Source organism: Enhydra lutris, unplaced genomic scaffold, assembly GCF_002288905.1.
Source record: "Enhydra lutris kenyoni isolate GAN:26980312 unplaced genomic scaffold, ASM228890v2 scaffoldscaffold74, whole genome shotgun sequence".
Classification (NCBI taxonomy): domain Eukaryota; kingdom Metazoa; phylum Chordata; class Mammalia; order Carnivora; family Mustelidae; genus Enhydra; species Enhydra lutris.
Genome location: NW_019154158.1, coordinates 2,665,981 through 2,682,838, shown reverse-complemented (window position 1 = coordinate 2,682,838; position 16,858 = coordinate 2,665,981).

Sequence of the window (16,858 nt, the reverse complement as noted above, 5' to 3'; positions counted from 1 at the left end):
ACAACCTATATATAGACACATATAATAAACTAGAGTTCTGGAAGAAATATACTAAAATGATTACAGTAAATAACAGTTATTACTATTGAGAAGGAGTGTGGAATTAGAGAGAAAAATAAGTATTTTTGCTTGGTCTGTACTGTTTGAAGTTTTTACCAAAATTGTTCATGTGTCATTGGTAAAGTTAAAAAAATAATGTGCTTGTTGGGCAACATTATCTTGAAAGTATCTGAATCTTCCAGATTGAATACTCCATTAACTGATGTATATCTTAATGTAATTTTTAACCATGTCTGAACTTTGAAAATTGTAAACATTAGGCTGGATATAGGAACAGCAGTCATTGAGAAAGAATAGTATTTTCCATAGCCAGGAATTCATAATGTATTGCATTTTAAATATTATATGATTCCACTTATATGAGGTATCTAAAATAGTCAAATTCAAAGAAGCAGTAGTGGTTGTCAGGGGCTGGGGGTTGGGGAAAAATGGGGAGTTGTTATTCAAAGAATTTAATGTTTTAGTTCTGCTAGAGGAATACATTCTAGAGATCTGCTGTACTACATGGTGCCTACAATTAACCGTGCAGTATTGAGAATTTCATCTCATGTTAAGTGTTCTTACCCTCCCCTCAAGGAAACTCTGAGAGGTGTTGAATATATGTTACCTTAATTATGTTGATGGTATTACAAGAGTTTACATATGACTAGACTCTTCAGATCGTACACATTTAATATGTGCAGTTTTTCCTACATCACTTAAACTTCAATGAAGCTCTTAAAGTTAATTTAAATACATTTTAAATATAAAATGTGCTTTCATTGATCTTCTTCCGCTTCTTCATCTTTAAGTTGTAAGTCCATCTAAAGGAATGAACTATGATGATTGGTCTTTATTTTACAAATGGACTGTATCATTGCATGGATCTAATGTGGTATGCATTTTTTGAGGAGAATTTCAGATTCAACTGATTATTTGTGTTTCCTCTACCTTGACTTGGGGCATATATCTGTGGAAAATGTGGTTTATTTGATTTCATTTCCTTCTTCCTCCAAGTCTATATCTGTAGACTTTGTCATTGGATTTGAAGTCCTAATCCAATGTATGATGATGAATACATTTTAGTCTATCTCTGTCCTTTGTCAATCATGTGACCTCGGAAAATTACTTTATCTCTCTGAACATGAGCTTTCTTAAATGCAAAAATAGAGTTCTTTACTCCTTTTGTAGAAATCTTGTGGATCATAGAACACATTTAAAGCATCTAGCAATGTGCCTAATTGATTTTATTAATTTAATCAATAGATATTTCACTTTTTCATCCCCCTTCTCATTATATTTTCTGTCGAGCCACCTATATGTCTTAATTTTTAATTGAAAAAGACCTTCATCTTTGTAAATATTTCAAATTAATTACAGAAATTGTCCCCATCCATGTTACAGATTAACAATGTATAGCAGGTCATATGTGCTCTTTGGCTTCTTAAAGATGTTGTCATGGCTACCTATTTGCCATCAGAGATAATTTGGGCTGGGCTATTTCCAAAAATTAGCCCCTTGGAAAGTAGCATGATCTATAGACTGGTTTTTAAACATTTGAGGTTTTGTATAATAAAGTAAATTCATGCAATATAATTATAGCTTTGTGAAGTATCCTGAAATAGACATATATATATATATATATATATATATATATATATTTTCTCTGCTTTATGTCATTTTTTTATCTTCTTTTAAAACCTAAGAAACTCATTAAAACAAAAACTAATACACAAGAATATCTGAAATTGCCAAGTAAGAAGTCAGAAAAATGTAAATGTTATTTTTCATAATATTACTCTTCTAAAATTACACATATTGCATAATCAATAGTTCATTTAGCAGTATAACTATTTATAATAACTATGGTTGTATTTGAATAAATGTATTATATTTATACCTCCCATATTTCTGCAACTTCCAATTTTAAACCATTTAACTTATTTGATCATTAGCTTTCCCCTCTTATTGGATAATGAAATTTCTTTTTATTCCCAGTGAAAGCGAAGAAAAATGAAAAAAAATATACTTATTTCTCCATTTTATGTCCTTATTTTATTTTGTTTTTTAAAATATGCAATTAGCAGAAGTTTTTCTATTTAAGAATTTTAAGCACTGATCACCAGACACATTTGTCCTTTACCTCCTGAAGCCCTCCATTCCAACTTACATTGTTAAACTGCAAAAAAACCCCATCAGATGGGTCCCTAATGATAGCAAGTTTCCTTTCTTCCTATTTTCTCTCTGTAACTGTAGTATATGTGTTGAATGAAATTTAATATGTTAGGCCCAACTGACAACATTAAGCCCCTATGCAAGTGTCATTACTTGGTGCATAGTGCAGTTGACTCAATGGACTGTGGAAAGGTTCAGAATATAATTTTTTTCTTCACTGGTATTTTCATTAAGCTCATACATACACAGCAGCAAGGCAATATTTCAGCCAAGATGGGAGGCACTGTATTATCAGCCATTCCTTTAAAATGAAGTGGCACTAAGTTCTGTCCAGTGAAATATTTTTCTAACAAATCTACTCCAGTCAGGATATTTCTAAGCAATAACATTTATGTGGAAACTTATCATGAGAGCCATGCTGGGTTTCTGGTTAGTTGGCTTGCCAAACCACTGGAGGGGCTGATAAGCAAATACAGCCGGCCATAGTATACACTCAAGATTAACTTCCATGAGATGTGATTTAAAATAATTACTCAGGCTTACATTGACCTCATCTTGCTTGGACTTCTTGCTTCACTCTGGAGAGGAGAGCTATTTTCGCATTTTCCGGGTTACTGCCACATTTCTTTTCTTTCTTTCTTGTTTTAAAATTTTATTTATTTTTGGGCACCTGGGTAGCTCAGTGGGTTAAAGCCTCTGCCTTCGGCTCAGGTCATGATCCCAGGGTCCTGGGATCGAGCCCTGCATCGGGCTTTCTGCTCAGTGGGGAGCCTGCTTCCTTCTCTCTCTCTCTGCCTGCCTTTCTGCCTACTTGTGATCTTTGTCTGTCAAGTAAATAAATAAAATCTTGAAAAAATAAATAAAATTTTGTTTATTTTTGTGTGAGAGAGAGAGAGCGAGAGAGCAAGCGAGTGCAGGATCAGTGGGATGGGGGGAGGGAGGGAGTCTGATGAAGACTAGATCCTAGGACCCTATGATCATGACCTGAGCCAAAGGCAGATGCTGAACCAGCTGAGTAACCCAGGCCCCCAACCACCATTCTTAAAATAGAGGCTAAAAATCTTTAGCCTTATTCCTAAGAGTAACAGTGATAATAATGATTGCACTAATATCTTAAATTAAATCTCTATTATGGTTCACACACTGTTCCATGTCCATATTTTAATTAATTTAATCCCCACAACAGCCCCAGGAAATGGGTAAATTATTCCCTTTCTGCAGTGGGTATTTTATTCCCTTTCTGTGAAACCTCAACACAGTTTAATATTTTACCCTAGGTCATAGGAGTAATATGCACAAAAGTTGAGATTCTAATCAAAGCATTATGGTTCCAAAGGCTGGTTCTTAACTACTATCCTATACTGTATAGTGGGGAAACATTTTTATGCTAGTGATTCTACCAACTTGTTCTCTCCTCTCATGGTTCTTTCTCTGGTCCCGTTTGTGTGTAGTCAGAGCACCAAAGTCAGGGCTTAGTCCCTGTCTACTAGGGGTCTTCAGGAATCAAGTTGCAAGCAACAGAACTAACTCTTACAGAAAAGCAGTTTATTGAGAAGATATTGCATAGTTCACAGTATTGCCCAAAATATTTTAAGAACCAAGTTTTTAAATAATGCACAAGGAGATAAAAATAAGCACATGGTACCCATCCCACTAACATTAAGTTTTGTTCTGACTTTCTTTGAACAATGGACTATAAATGGAATATTTTTATGCCACTTCTGAGAAGCAGCTTTAAAGGACATTGTGTGATTCTACTATCTCTCATTTCTCTCTTGTAAACTCAGCATGTCCCATTAGGGATTATTCCTAAGGTGTAAATCCCAGAAATAAATGCCTATTGTTTTTTAACCCCTGCAATTTTGGCTTGTTTGTTAAGCAACATAACTTAGTTTAAACTGGTTCATGTAGGGGCACCCAGTAGCAAACAGAGCCATGTCCAAAATCATGTGACAGTGTGCATTCAGTGAGAACAATATTTCTTTTCTACAAGGGAAAATGAATTTGAGGGCTGGTACTGCTGTCCCCACTGTGATTCAACACTAAATCCCATTCTTGGCACCACTGCCATTATTGTTCCAGAAACAGGATTTGCTGTTGCCACAGCAGTCATGGATTTTACACAGTTCATGTTTCTTCACTTCCTGATTCAGTGTCTGGGAGATAGGCATTTGATTCCTGGCATCTAGGACTAGACTTTTGCCTCAGTCGTGAGATTATCTGGGATTACAAATACCTGGGTTTTTCAGGTTTTATGGTTAGAGAAAGGCTCTTCTCATCAACATGCACACTGAGGAATTGCTTAAATAACTATAGGAGATATCATGCATTAGAACTTCCCAGATATCAATATCCCAATTAAGGCAGATTGAGTTCCTCTCTCTCTCTTTCCTTCCTCTCCCATACACCCCTCTTTCCCTCCCTCCCCGCTCTGTGCCTCCCTCTGTCTAACCTTAACTCTGTCTCTTTCATTGCAGTGGGTTTTAATAAAGCTATGATTCTCCATGAATATAAATGGATTGTAACAGGAGAGGAGAGATATGAGGAAGACCAAAATTCATTCCTAATGAAAGTTACATTGTTCAGTCCAGATTTATCATTAACAAAGCTGAAACAAATACCTTAATTTGAAAACTGTATCTATTTCTCACCTTATTCAGAATCTATATGAAGGGAAGAGTAATGGTAATTAGCAAACCTCAAAACCCAACACATTTATTGTTTGAACAATGAGGTCAAATGGTTCTAGCTTTTAACTTGGGAGAGCATATATAGAGACATTCCCCTGTAGAGTTGCGATTCCATGTAGTGGAGGATGGCCCTGCAGTGTAGAAATAATATTTTTTTGTTTTCATATATGTTTATTTCTGTCAGGGGAAGATCACATAAATAAAATTTATTCAAGTCACATATACATAAAACAAAATGCTATTGTATTAACAGAAAGATTTTCCTTTCTGAGAATCATCAGTGTGTTCTTTCTTGTCACAGATCCTTATGGAACAATTTGTGGTCAAAGATTGCTTGAACTATCTCATCCCATCAGTTGGGTAGCACAACTTCCATCTGCAAACAAGTTCTCTCTTGCTTATTCCAACTGGCATGGTTTTCTTAGCTTCTCTTGAGTTACAGATGGCCATGATTCCAAGATAAAATCAATAAATGATCATTTAAAGTTTGAAGGTCACAGGACTCTGAGGAAGCTTTTGTTTTACTGATTAAAGACTTCACAATATAGAATTACTCCTTTCTTTCTAGTATTGCGTTTAACACACACGTGGAGCTTTGGTCATCATTTTATAATCTTGAAGGACAGCATAAAGAAGAAAAACCCATACATTAAATATGGTATATATTGTTTAACAACTGGGTAACTACCATCTACTTCTATGATACTCCTTAACTTAAAAATAAATTTCCTTATATTTCAAGCCAGTATTAGTTAGATATTTTGTTAATTGAAACCGGAGTATTCCTTTTTGAATATATGGCAAGCATGAAACCATATGAAATAAAATGAAATGTTTATTGTTTTGTTAGAAGGGATTTTTGACATAAACTTTGGGAAACTCAAGTGAAATAAGCCTATCACACAAATTTGAGAATATTTATTTAGAGATAAAATTTCCCTAATAGCTTTATTACCAGTATATTTCTTGAGCAGACAATATTTAATGTACTGTGGCTTTTGTCTCTATAAGCTTATTTTCCATAATTATATGCTGATCACCAATTACATGGAAAAATTCACATTTCTATTAAATTGTTTATTTTTTTCTTAATAAACATTGTGTCTTTTATCTATAAGGATTGATATTCATTAGTCTCTCATTATAATGGCATCTTAGAGTTACTGCTTTGAGAGTTGAAGTCTGTTTTGTAATTAATTAGCTGTTGATCTTAAGCAAGTTATTTGACCAAAACTTTATGAATCTGTATCTTAAATGATACTTTGTGTATTTAATTTTCTAAGTATATGCTGAAGCTTCTCTGGCATTGCACTATCCTAGGCTTCCCTCAAAATAAAAGCATCCTATTTCAATAAATAGTTTATAATATTTTGTTTCTCATAGGTTTTTTTTTTTAAAGATTTTATTTATTTATTTGAGAGAGAGACAGTGAGAGAGAGCATGAGAGGGGAGAAGGTCAGAGGGAGCAGACTCCCCATGGAGCAGGGAGCCCGATGCGGGACTCATCCCAGGACTCCGGGATCATGACCCGAGCCGAAGGCAGTCGCCTAACCAACTGAGCCACCCAGGCGCCCTCTCATAGGTTTTTTTAAACCTTTTCTCCATAATTTTCTCTTTTGAAGGAGCAAAAGACTTAAAAGAGTATGTACTAAAGAGAAAAAAAAGATTAAATTGCAATTAATATTATCAAAATTATTTAAAATTATATATAGATGACAGTGTGACAGTAAAGAGACATAACAGAATTTATGCAAATTATGAGTTTTTTCTTCTACTGTCCTCAGTATATCCCCTAAAGACTTAGACATACAAACATTTAGTTAAGTACTCACTTTCCTCTTAGAAAAGAGGGATCTTTTAAAATAATACATTAGTTCCATTATCTGCACTAAATGGCATTTAGCACACAAGATGCTGGTAACAGAGTTAGGAATGATCACATTATTTAGGCTATTCAGTGCAAAGCATGACTCATGCACATCTGAGATGCTTAGAGGGAGCTAACAGGCTGTTTAGGAAATTGACATCTAAATCTTAGGCAAAAAATATGTTTCTATTTCTATCTTGAATATTGCCATTTTGGTCAATGTAGAATTTGTTGGATATTTAGAATTTTAGCTGGCTTTCATTTCTTGGTGGTGAAATAAATAGCTACTTTATCCTAGCTTAATGTTTATACATATTCAGAACTAAATTATTTAAATTCAATTTTAATGCTTGATAACTTAAGTGGACAAATTAGGCTATTCAGAATTAAATCTGATTACATGATCATTGAAAGGTAATATCATATGCAGCTTGGTACAACCCATAAAATAATTCTTTACAAAAGAATTGAAACTTTAATTACATGTGTATATCATTTCATATTATTATCCAAATTGTTATACTCTCCTTCACGTACAGTTCTAATTTAGCTTCAGTCTCATTAAATGTTTCCAATATTCATTTTTTAATGTTCCTCAATTTTAAATTTAGTCCTTTGTCGTATATTAGTATTAATGTTATATAGGCACATATTTATTTTACCTACCTTATTCTTCAAAGGTATTTAATATTACCATAATGTCCTTTCACAAGGAAATTGAATAATAATCAGAGACCAGAGAAATCTTTTGGAACTGTGGTATGGACTGACTTTGTTTTTGATGATTGAGTCCCAACAGCTTTTAAGCTCCACCACTCCCCCTTCATATTGGTAAAGTTGATAAAGTAAGCCTGGATGCTTTGTTTTTTGTGCTTGTGGGAAGTTCAAAGCATGCAATCTCTGGCCCATGTATAATTATCCTCACACCACCTCTGCTTCCTGTGAAAGTATAGCCAGTCTCCTTTTGGACCATCCTGGGAAAATTATTGTGCCTACCCCAGAAAGCCTAATATGTAAGTCTTAAACTTTTTCATACCTTCCTGGTGTGTGTGTGGCATCATTAATCTCAATACCTGAACCAAATGCTGAATGGGGTGTCTGTCCATCCTGTCTTTGTGAGTTGGATGCTGCACTGAGCGCTGTAAATGGTTTGTCTGGGCAATGATCACCACCACTAGTCATCGTTATTCTTTTTGCTTTGATTCACTGGCCAGTGGCAAACATACTATTTGAGTTGTGCTTCTCTGTAGCTGAGTCCGACTGCACTTCTCATAGTTTAACACACCTATGTTGGAAATTTTTATACTTGACATTTAAGGGCAGGTGTATGGGACCTGGCCCTCTTTAAAGTGGCCCTGAGTTGAGTGTCCTGGTCCAGACTCTGATATTTAAGGACAGGAATGTGGGACTTGGCCCCCTTTAAAATGGCCCAAAGTTGAGTGTCCTGATCCAGACTATGACATTTAAGGATAGGAATGTAGGACTTGGCCCTCCTTAAAGTGTCCCAGAGTTGCGTGTCCTGGTCTACACTATGATATTTAATGACAGAAGTATGGGACTTGGCCCTCTTTAATATGGTCCTGAGTTGAGTGTCCTGGCCTAGACTCTCTCTAATTCATACTGAATCATGTGTCTCAATTCAGTATAAATCATGGCTGATGCTAGGGTTATGAGAAGAACTCTGACCCTGTGACCACTGGTTATATTTATAAATAAGACATAAACTCCCATTTAATAGAATACTTACAGGGAAAACTGATATTCTCTGCAATACGTGGGCACATTGGATGGTCGCTTTTGTGGAAAAATAGTCACCATGTGGCTTGCTGAGGTCACATCCCTAAAAGCAAATGGCTTGTTAGGACCCTACAAAATGTTGCTGTTGCTGCTGCTCATACCTCTGTGGCCAAAGAAGATATTCTGATCCTTAGGGTTTTAGAAAAAATACCCATGGTACCCCTGTGGCATAATCACAGGGTTCATTCAAACTTGATTTGAACTTGGGGTCCTTAACCTCTATAAAGCAACTGTTGCCACAAGGGAACCCTTTACCCTGATGGTACTGATTTAACACAATCTGGAAGAAGAAATTTCTAAATATGGGCAGGCTAGAGAGAATGTCCCCTGCAGTAGTACTGAAGGTAGTTCATTCAACTCTGGTGATGATGACAATGAAGGAGGAGAACAACAACAATAACAACAAGAGGAAAGGGGAAGAGGACAAGAAGAGGAAGTTGTAATCATTGCCTGGAAGAAAACAAAAGAAAACTAAAATAGAGGTCCAGAATTTGACCTATTTGGAAACCCAAAATTATTACAATAATTTATAACAATAACAAAAAAGATAAAGCTGCACTGATTGACCTTTATGCCTCTGCAGTATAGGTTCTAAATTAACTTTAACATCTGCTGAAATGTACCAACTGGCAAACTTTGAGAGTCTTAATTGATACTGGGGCTCAAGTTACATTTATACCTGAGATTCTTAAACAAGACACAATGGAACTTTTACCTCCCTATCAGCATTGGTCTACAGGTCTCACAGGGCAATAACATGTATTAAACAGTTTTTTTTTTTTTTTTTAGTAGGTTTTATTTATTTGTTTGAGAGAGAGAGAGAGAGAGAGAAGAGGTCAGAGGGAGAAGCAGACTCCTTGTGGAGCAGGGAGCCCAATGTGGGTATCAATCTCAGAACTCCAGGATCATGACCTGTGCCAAAGGCAGTTGCTTAACCAACTGAGCCACCCAGGCACCCCCTATTAAACAGTTTCAAATTCAATTAAATGAAACTTTGCACATGTTAGTCATTAAACATTAAGGTGACTTGTAATAAAGAGTATAACTCTTTTCTTGATGTCTTACGGCTGACAGATTTTTAAGCCCTACCTCTTCCTGCTCACCTTCTCCTCCACATCTGAATAATCTTATAAGCTAGCCTGGATGCTCTCTCCTTTGGCACCAATGACAAGTTCAAACCATACAAGCCATTCAAGATTTGTGAGAAACCTCTCTCTGGGCCCTCCCTAACCATCACGAAAGTGGGGCCCATCTTCTTTCCCCACTCCCCAGAGTCATTTCAGGGTTACTTTTGGATGCCACAGTCCTTTTCCCAGAAAAGCTTATTATGTCATTAATGTTGTTTATATTGGTGTATATGTGGCATCTGGTGGCATTTTGACATTGAACTAAATTTTTATTAGGGTGATTGATCCTGCTTTTATGGAGTGGCTATAATAGAAATACTGTGCATCAAAACTCATTCTTCCTATTTGTGCAGAGAAAAAACAAAAAACAAAACAAAATCAGTTTCCTCAAAAATATCTAAGGCAGAAACCACAATGGTCATCTGATTATCACAATTGCAAAGAGTCCACATTACTGAAACACTGATCACTGTTATGGTTGAATGTTTTGCCCAAAGAGACAAAATAAGTTGTTTAATAACAAAAACAATAGAAGAGTATTTTTTGTTCATATGCTGATCCACAAAAAGTATACTCAGAAGAGAAGAAAGTTTGCTGGTGTCTTGTTCTACATCATTAAAATGGTTGACTTTTAATGCTTACTTTGGTTTTAAGTGCATTGTAAAAAAGTTTGGAAGCATTCATTTTTCACTCTCCAATCATTGTAATGAGTACAAATAATGATACTTGTACAATCACTTCTATTAATATATTTCTGATCCTTAGAAGTAAGCATATCATTTGCATGTCTATCTTTAGAAACATTTCCATCCACCAGCTAATCATTAATCAACCGGTATCCATTAGAGCTTGACAGCAAAGAAAGAGAAAAAAAAAAAAAAAGTCAAATGAAATTTCTTTTCAACAATGGAGAAAACACAATGAAGTCTGCAAGGTTAAAACCATGTTTTAACAGTAACTAGAATGTTTTGATTCACAAACGGGGGTGAGAATAATGCCTTCACTCCTATTCAGAGTCTCAGAGTGCAGTGATCAGTACCATTTTCTTTCTCTCTTTTCCTAATATGTCCAGGACTATATGAATGCTTCACAGTGTCCCCCCAAAATGCCCTGCTGTTTCTTATCTGACTGTGATGAGAAAGGAACTCAGATGCACTAAAGGATTCGTTAGTTTTTCCTAGAAGCTGCTTATTCTAGGATGAGCCCTTTCTTCAAAGAGTCTTTGAATTTCTTATACTACACCAAAGTTCTAGACCTGAATTCCATAAAAACTTAAGAAATTTGTTTGCTGCTTCCCTGTTGGTCATGCTCTTACAGCTGCCACAGCAGTTGGAACTTATAACCGCATATGCAAGATGAAGTCCTTGGGCAGGCTTCACACTCAGGCCAGTTCCTCCACCTCTGGGTGAAATGTTGTTCAGACTATAGGATTTTTCAAGATGTGAAGTAATATAAAATCCCTCACTTCAGAATGATGTTCAGTCAAGTGGTACCCAATGCCCAAACTGGCTTAAAATCCTAATATTAACAAAAACCATAACCTGAATTTCCTCACATTTAAAAAAAAAAGTCTGTCCACTGAATGGATTAGGTGAGCTCTCTAATCCCAAAATAACCACCTTATTATCTACTCAGTGCAGTAGCAATCCTGCCTCTCCCATCTCTTTCTCTTCCCAGAGCGATCGTTTTTCTTAATTATATGGGCCTATTATCCTTCTCACCATAGCAGGAGTTTAATAACCTAAAATCTTAGGGAGAAATGGTGAGAACATATAGTCTTCAACTCCAAGGAAACCTCTTGTCTCTTCAAAATTCTCCATGTTTACCTGAGACATTTTGATCTCCTTTAATGAAAAATTTAAAAAATATTAGCAGTAGTTCTTTCAAAGAATAGGTATTTAAACACCATGAATTCGGGGCCCCTGGGTGGCTCAATGTTAAGGTTAAGTGTCTGACTCTTGATTTCAGCTCAGGTCCCAATTCAGCATCAAGGGATCAAGCTGTATGTTCAGCTCCACATTCAGTGGGGAGTCTCCTTAAGATTCTCTCTCTCTCCCTCTGCCCCTCTCCTCCATTCTCTCCCTCTAAAATAAATAAATCTTTTTTAAAAATTAACACCAGCAATTCAACTGGATTCCACTTTCCAACCATATTATAGAATGTCCCCCAAATAGGCAATTAAGGGTATGTTTTGTATATTGAAATCATTAACATGGACTTTTGACTTCCAAAAACATCATTTTGTTAGCAGTCTTTATCATTTATTAAGTAAATAAAAAAAAACAAGATTTTATTTCTTATTTTTTATAGCTATATTCTCTAGGAAACAGCAATTTGTTTGAAAAATTTCTAAACACTCTTAATTACCTACAAATTGTCTATATTCAAGGCTAGGTGGTAAAATTAATTTTCATAAAACCAATATTATAGACTGTATGATACTTGTGGAAAAATTAATTGTCTTTATCAGTGGCAATAAATATATTAAAAAGTCTTTATCACCTACACACATAAGACAGTCAACAAAGTTGAATTCAATAAAAAGTATCTAGTTAAAGTCATTTTTTTTCTGTTTACATGATGTCAGTTGACTTTAGCTATTTAACTTACATGCATATTATGCAGTAGACTGCTTCAGAACATGTTATGAGTGAAATACTTTTAGTAATTCTATTTTCCTGTCATTGTTGTGAGAGGTGACTGAAAAGAAAAATCTGACCTTTTAGTCAAGCAGCACTATAAATTAGAATTAGGAATACTATGTAGTATGTAAAACCATCGTTCCCAAACTATGATTATAAATATATTAGAAGCTTGTATATTTTTAACAACCTAGAAGTTTAAGATCATAACTAAGAACCACACCCACAAGAAACATTGTTATTAAATAGTTTTGTCTGCATGATAAAGTTGACCAGAAACAAATAATGAAATATTTTCAGATATGACCTGTGTTTCTTTGTTACTCATATCTAATATCTACTCTGTATTTAACTTACTTCTGCATTCTTAGGAAATATATTTTTTTGCTATTATGATCATATGCAATAAAGTGTTATACATTTTGGCATATCTTTTTGGTAATGCTCTTAGTATTATAAATATTACATATATATACACATGCATTTTGTGTATTTATACTTTTACATGCAAAATCATAAATTTATAACTAGTGAAAATGTATATTCTGAGTAAAATAGCATTGCTCAGTTTTTCTATTTATTTCTTCCGATAGAATTCTTTTAGTGATATTTTAATATTTGTGCCTCCATTCATGCTGTGTGCATAGCCTATCTCTACTCATTCCATTTCAATGTCTGCTCCTCTGTGAAAATTTCCCCAAGATCAGAATATTGTGTTCTTTTTAGTTATCTTGTTTTGGACATGTTTTAACTCATACTGTGAACCATGGACTATGGTTTGTTCAGCTTTAAATTCCTCACATTAATCAATACACTAGTTCACTGCCCATAGTAAATAATTCCTAATAGTTGAGTTGAAATCAGAACAAGTGGTACAAATGTTTTAAGATTGTCATAAAGTTGAATAAAGATAACCAGCATTTCCATAGAAGGGGTTATTGCAGTTGCATTTTTATTTCAAATGTGACTCCTGTAAACCTAAGAATGTATTTTGCTTCACTGGTTTTTCTTCATTGGTCAGGAAAAAGTGGTAGATGGTGGGAAGTAACAGCAGTTATGGATATAATCTGTACATATTTTAGCTCCTTATTCTAAATTGAAGGAAATTTTTTTTAAGGCTCCATACAGTTGTCATCTTATCTGAAAATATATCATTATTATATGATTCAAATAAATATTAGCTATTATCAGACCTAGGAAGGTTAATTGTAGCTGTTTATGTTCTATGTCTCACATTAACATTACTATCAAAGTCTTCATCATTATTTCCAGTTTATTTTTTCTGAGAACCCTAGTGATAAAGAGTGCCTTTATCCCTCAGCTTCTAGTACTTACCACAACTCATGGTCCATTGTATATACTCATTACATATTTGTAAAATAAGTGTATAGTCTTATTTGAATTATAAGACTGTTAACTTGCAATTATAGGACTCATGCTACTCCTTGATCAATTTTGCCTTTACATGTGGCTTTAAAAATCTGTATATTTATTATAAATGGAAAAACAATATTGCCAATAAATTAATTGTAACTTTTGAAGACATGACTAAAAGTATAATTATAAGTTAGTTTATAAGTATTGCAAGGTTATTACAATAATGATTTGGTTTGACAGAAGTTGAGTTAAAACTGTCATCTTTATTCTAATAAATGTTTCTTAGATAAATTTAAAGAAGAATTGGCAGTGGTGCTTCATGAACCTTAAACAGTAAAATTAACACTGGTTATGTAGGCAAAATGAACAGAAAAACATAAAACTTATTATGTCACTAAATTTCCATCTATTCGAAGATGGCATATTATATTTTTTAAAGATTTTATTTTATTTGAAAGAGAGAGCATGAGGGAGACAGAGCAGGAACAGGGGGAAGGGGGAGAAGGAGAAAGAGACTCCCCTTGAATAGAAAGCCTGATGTGGGTCTCAATCCCAAGACCCTGGGACCATGACCTGAGCTAAAGGCAGATGCTCAACCGACTGAGCCACACAGGTGTCCTGAAGATGGAATAATATTAACAATAATTCATGTCATTATTAACCATAAATTTAATGGTAATAAATAACAATTAGTTTGCTCATACTAATTTCTTAGTTTCCCAGTGGGTTAGTTGTAGCCTATTCCCTGTTTTTAGAAGAAAAATATACTGTTAGATTCCTTGTCAGTGTTACATAGTAATTAGCTATGCAGGATTTGAACCCAAGTCTTTATCTTTCTACAGTGCCTGTGGTATTAGATCTGCACTGAACATGATTAATGCTGACTTACATTGAGTACCTTATATCTGATTTCTCAATATGCTTTTATTCAGACATATTGGATATATTACTATTTAAAGATCTTACCATTCCTCATCTCCATACTTACTGAAATGATGCCTTGCACCTCTAGGCATTTCAGTTTCTAAAAGAATCTTACACAGCAAATAATGTCCACCTTAGTTTTATGAGATCATTCCTGATTTCCTCAACTGGATGTGAAATATCTTTTTGAATACTCAGAATGAATTTTTTATTATTCGATAGCACAAATCAAATCCTATTTTCCCTTTAGTTATTTTCATGTTCATACACTTCCTCCCCACAAAATATTACAAGCTTCTAGACCCAGGAATTATGTCTTTTCAATCTTTGTAGCCATTGTGTTACCTGGCACAATAGAGTAATAGTGTCTTAAATTTGTAGAGTCCTTTTCAGTTTATTATATATTTTCGAAAAAAATTCTTGATGATATAAAGAATAGTTTTATCAAAATTAGAGTTTTTCAAACTGATATGATCTGCATCTAAAATGTGTACATATAGACAGCAAAGGAAAGAGTCAACAAAACAAAGAGGCAACTCATGGAATGGGAGAAGATATTCATAAATGACACTACAGACAAAGGGCTGATATCCAAGATCTATAAAGAACTCTTCAAACTCAATACTCAAAAAACAGATAATCACGTCAAAAAATGGGAAAGAGACATGAACAGACACTTCTCCAAAGAAGACATGCAAATGGCTAAGAGACACATGAAAAAGTCTTCATCATCATTAGCCATCAGGGAGATTCAAATCAAAACCACATTGAGATATGACCTTATATCAGTTAGAATGGCCAAAATCAACAAGACACAGTAAACAATGTTGCAGAGGATGTGGAGAAAGGGGGACCCTCTTACACTGTTGGTGGGAATGCAAGTTGGTGCAGCCACTTTGGAAAACAGTGTGGAGATTCCTTAAGAAATTAAAAATAGAGCTTCTCTATGACCCTGCATTTGCACTACTGGGTATTTACTGCAAAGATACTGATGTAGTGAAAAGAAGGGCCATCTATACCCTAATGTTCATAGCAGCAGTGGCCACAGTCGCCAAACTATGGAAAGAGCCAAGATGCCCTTCAACAGACAAATGGATAAAGAAGATATGGTCCATATATACAATGGAATATTATGCCTCCATCAGAAAGGATGAATACCCAACTTTTGTATCAACATGGATGGGACTGGAGGAGATTAACCTGAATGAAATAAGTCAAGCAGAGAGAGTCAATTATCATATGGTTTCATTTACTTGTGGAGCATAGGGAATAACATGGAGGACATTGGAAGAGAGGAGGGTGTTGAGGGAATTTGGATGGGGAGATGAACCATGAGAGACTGTGGACTCTGAGAATCAAAATGAGGTTTTTGGAGGGGAGGGGGGTGAGGGGAAGGATGAACCTGGTGGAGGGTATTAAGGAGGGCACATATTGCATGGAGCACTAGGTGTGGTGCATAAACAATGGATCTTGGAACACTGAAAAAATAAAAGTTAAAAAAATATTTAAACATTAAAAAATAAAATCAAATAAAATATGTGCATACAGAATTGAATCATCAGGTGGAGAACTGAATTAACTTCTAAGACATCTCTACCCTAATATCTACAGCTTGATCCTCATGACAATTTTGTGAAGGCAGCAGAAAGGCCATTTAAAAGACGTATTTTCTACTGGATTATAAATACCCTATGCATCAAAATATGAGTGCCTCAGATATGCTTACATCTCTGATTAGGATATTTAAGTAGATTGTCTACAGATTCCTTTTGTCAGTCATCTAGAATATTGATTTTCAAATTATTACTATAGAGTCAGAGGACCTACTGTGATGCACAAGGAATGGGACACTACAGGAAAAGGCTCCGGGACCCCCACTAATTAATAGAAGTGTAATTTTAATAAATATATTAAAGTTGTTGGCAAAACACTTTATTTGAAAATAAACGTTTCCTCAGGGGAGGTAATAAAGAGGGAGACAAGAAGGAAGGAAGGGGAAGGAGAGGGGGAAAAAAAGAGAAAGAGAAGGAAAAGAAGGCAAAACAAAGGACGGGAAGAAGTAAAAGAGGGAAGGGGGAGGGAGAGAGGATGGGATAAATGCACTGATCTAAGGAATTAAGCATAGGGATAAGAGAAATTCTCAAGGGGCGCCTGGGTGGCTCAGTGGGTTAGGCCGCTGCCTTCGGCTCAGGTCATGATCTCAGAGTCCTGGGATCGAGC